We start from the raw sequence: 4,708 nt of genomic DNA, 5'->3' as shown, positions 1-4,708 counted from the left end.
TTACTTGTTTCAAAATAAAACACTCGAATCATCGAGCCGTGCTTTGTCTGAACAATTTCTCAAGTTTTAATCAAATGCATTTGCTCTTTATTATTCACTACTATCTTTTCTTTCCACAGTGCTATTATTATTTTTCCTGATAAACCAGTCACTGTGAAATATAATGAGGCAACACAACATGAGAATAGTGACTCAGAGGAAGAAGATGAGATACCCAAGAAAATCGTCAGGGAGGTTGAAAATTTTGAAAATAAGCCTAAGTCCAATTTGGACGAGACCGAAGCAGTAAATTTGGGAGACACCGAGACTGTCAAGGAGACCCGCATCAGCATTCCTTGTCACCAATAGAAAAGGAAGAGTACATCTGTTTCCTAAAATAATATGAGGACATTTTCGCATGTTCATATGATGACATGACTGGTTTGAGCACTTCCATAGTGGCTCACAAGTTTCCTACTAATCCCATGTGTCCGCCAGTCAAGCAGAAACTCAGAAAATTCAAACCAGAAATGAATCTGAAGATCAAGGAGGAAGTTACCAAGCAGATCAAAGCCAAGATTCTCAGGGTGGTTAAATATCCAACCAGGTTAGCCAATATTATGCCAGTTCCGAAGAAAGACGGGAAGGTCAGAGTATGCGTTGACTATCGGGATTTAAATAGAGTAAGTCCCAAAGATGATTTTCCACTGCCAAATAAACACATCCTAATCAATAATTGTGCCAAGCATGAACTCCAATCCTTTGTAGATTGCTTCGTGGTTTATCATCAGATTTGGATGGATGAAGAAGATGCAGAGAAGACAGCTTTTATTACACCATGGGGTGTATATTGTTACAAGATGATGCCATTCGGTTTGAAGAATGTTGGGGCCACTTACATGAGAGCCATGAAAACCATCTTTCATGATAAGATACACAAGGAAATAGAGGTGTATGTGGATGATGTCATTATCAAATCCAAGAGGGCCGCAGATCACATAGCGGACTTGAGAAAATTCTTTGACAGGCTAAGAAGGTACAATTTAAAACTGAATCCTGCAAAGTGTGCATTCTAGGTTCCTGTAGGAATTTATTGGGATTCATCATCAGTCGTTAAGGGATCAAATTGGATCCGACTAAAGTTAAAGCTATTCAAGAGTTACCACCACCTAAGAGCAAAAAGGATGTGATGAGTTTCCTAGGACGTCTCAACTATATCAGTTACTTCATAGCATAGTCCACAGTCATATGTGAACCCATCTTCAAGATGCTAAGAAAGGATGCCGAAACGAGCTGGACCGAGGATTTCTAGAAAGCTTTTGACAAGATCAAGGAGTACCTGTCCCCACCACTAGTTTTGCTCTCGCCAGAACTAGGACGACCTTTGCTACTTTATCTATCTGTATTGAATGGAGCCTTCATATGTGTTTTTGGACAACATGATGAGACAGGAATAAATGAGCAAGCCATATATTACTTGAGTAAGAAGTTCACACCCTATGAAGCACGTTATTCTCTGCTTGAATGCACTTGTTGCGCTCTGACTTGGACAGCCCAGAAATTGAGGCATTACTTCTGTGCCTACACTACATACCTCATATCCAGGATGGATCCTCTGAAGTACATATTTCAAAAGCCCATGCCTACTGGGAAGTTGGCTAAATGGCAGATACTACTAAGTGAGTTCGATATCGTCTATGTAACTCAATAGGCGGTCAAGGGACAAGCATTGGCAGATCACCTTGCTGAAAATCCGGTGGGACGAGAATACGAACCCTTGAAAACATATTTTTCTGATGAAGAAGTATCATTTGTAGGAGAAGACATGACCAAAGCATATAATGGTTGGAGGATATTTTTTGACAGAGCCGCAAATTTCAAAGGAGTGAGCATTGGAGCAGTTTTGGTATCAGAAATGGGTCAGCATTATTCGGTATCTGCTAAACTCAGATTCCCCTGCACCAACAACATGGCAGAGTATAAAGCCTGCATACTAGGGATCAATATGGCAGTCGACATGAACATTCAGGAGTTGCTGGTGATTGGTGATTCAGATTTGCTTGTGCACCAAGTACAAGAAGAGTGGGCCACCAAGAATTCCAAGATATTGCCATATCTGCACCACGTGCAGGAATTGAGAAAGAGGTTTACAAAGGTAGAATTCTGACATGTGCCCAGAATTCAGAATGAGTTTGCCGACGCATTGGCCACTTTGTCATCCATGATACAACACTCAGATAAGATACCCGGAGCATGCAAATCACATGCAGAAATGCACACTCCGGAGATTATCAAATCATTTCTTCCACAGCGGAGGAAACTTGTACAGAAGAACTCCTGATCTAGGTTTATTAAGATGTGTCTACGCAAAGGAAGCTTCTAAGCTACTTGAGGACATGCATGCTGGGACCAGTGGCCCACACATGAATGGTTTCATCTTGGCTAAGAAGATACTCACGGCAGGTTACTTTTGGATGACCATGGAGATTGCATTCAGTATGTCCACAAATTCTTTCAATGTCAAGTGCATGCCGATATGATAAAAGTGCCGCCGAATGAGCTTAGAGCAACAAGCTCACCTTGGCCATTCGCCGCCTGGGGAATGGATGTTATTGGTCCGATCGATCCCACTACTTCAAATGGACACAGGTTTATTCTGGTCGCCATTGATTACTTCATAAAATGGGTAGAAGACGCATCCTACAAAGTTGTAACCAAGAAAGTCGTCACAGATTTTGTCAAGGATCGTATTATCTACCGATTCAGAGTTCCCAAGTCCATTATTATTGACAACGCCTTCAATCTCAACAAAGGTATAATGAAAGCTATATGTGAATCTTTCAAAATCAAGCACAAGAATTCCACAGCCTACAGACCTCAAATGAATGGAGCCGTAGAAGCCTCCAACAAAAACGTCAAAAAGACACTAAGGAAAATGGTAGAGAACCACAAGCAATGGCATGAGAAGTTACCCTTTTCTTTGTTAGGGTACCGAACCACAGTTCGCACATCAACTGGGGCAACTCCCTACATGTTGGTTTATGGTACCTAGGCTGTCATCCCTACCGAAGTGGAAATTCCCTCTTTAAGAGCCATACAAGAAGCTGAACTTAGCGATGCAGAGTGGATAAGAAGTCATTATGAAAAATTGGCCCTTATTGATGGAAAGATGATGAACGCAGTGTGTCACAGCCAACTTTATCAGAACAGAATGTCCAAATCTTTCAACAAAAGAGTCAAACCAAGACAGTTTTCACCAGGGCAGCTGGTATTGAAGAAAATCTTCCCACATCAAGATGAGGCCAAAGGGAAATTCTCTCCCAACTGGCAAGGTCCATATATGGTTCACAGAGTACTAACAGGAGGAGCACTCATACTTGCAAAAATGGACGGAGAAATTTGGCCAAAACCGATCAATTCAGACGCAGTCAAGAGATATTATGCTTAGATACTTTATATTTCCTCATTTGATGTAATTGAACTAAACTTTACCTGATTCCTATTTAAGAGGGGATACGTAGGCAGCTTTATGGGTTCAGTCATATCATAATAAAATTTTCATTTTCCCCTAAGCTCAGAAACTGGGGCAGAATTTTGAGGAGGACCCTCAAATTTCCGGAGCAAGTCCAACCAATGCCATTGCATGCCGGGAAGTCAGTAATCAGTTATGAACTGGGACAGAATTTTGAGAAGGATTCTCAAAATTCTGGAGAAGTTTCAGCAGGGTCCATCATCCGCAGACAGTCAAAGAACATCTACCAAACTGGGGCAGAATTTTGAGGAGGACTCTCAAAATTCCATAAGAGAGCTGCAACGTCGTAGAGATGTGTCACAGTCACTAGTTCATTAAAATTACTTGATGTATCAATACGTTTCTAAAACAACTCCATTTTTTCAAATATTGCATATTTTCAAAAACTCTACTTCTATAACAGTCAGGTGTCACCCAAGGGAACTCGAAAAGCTTTCAGAACAAAGCAAAGCAAGGCCAGCGGACAAAAGCACGAACCAACCTCCCTCACAAAACTTAAAATTTTTTCTTTGAACGCAAGTACGTTTGACGTAACGAAAGCATTCACAAAACATGTATACACAAAGCAAATTCACTATCCGACCGGCCACCAGACACCGAATATACATCTCCAGCTAATACATATGCTACTTTTACTTGCCACTTGCTCTCTGCATAAGGCAAATCCTTGCCTCCATACCCACATGAGGCTAATCCTTGCCTTGATACTTGCATGAGTCTAATACCTGGCTCCCTATTTGCATGAGGCTAATCTTTGCCTCCCCGTCTGCATGAAGCTAATCCCTGCGTCCACATCTGCATGAGGATAATCCCTGCCTCCACATTTGCATGAGGCTAATCCCTGCCTCCCTACATGCATGAGTCTAATCCTTGACTCCTTACTTGCATGAGGCTAATCCCTGCCTCCCTACTTGCATGAGGCTAATCCCTACCTCCCTACTTGCATGAGTCTAATCCTTGACTCCATACCTACCTGAGGCTAATCCCTGCTTTCATATTTGCATGAGGCTAATCCCTGCCTCCATACTTGGATGAGGCTAATCCCTGCCTCCATACTTGCATGAGTCTAATCCTTGCCTCTATATCTGCATGAGTCTAATCCCTGACTCTCACATTTCCATGAGGATAATCCCTGCCTCCCTATTTGCATGAGGCTAATTCCTGCCTCCATGAGGCTAATCCTTGCCTCCACATTTG

This window comes from Nicotiana tabacum, chromosome 22 (assembly GCF_000715075.1).
Source record: "Nicotiana tabacum cultivar K326 chromosome 22, ASM71507v2, whole genome shotgun sequence".
Taxonomy (NCBI): domain Eukaryota; kingdom Viridiplantae; phylum Streptophyta; class Magnoliopsida; order Solanales; family Solanaceae; genus Nicotiana; species Nicotiana tabacum.
Note: the sequence above shows the minus strand (reverse complement) of the source record.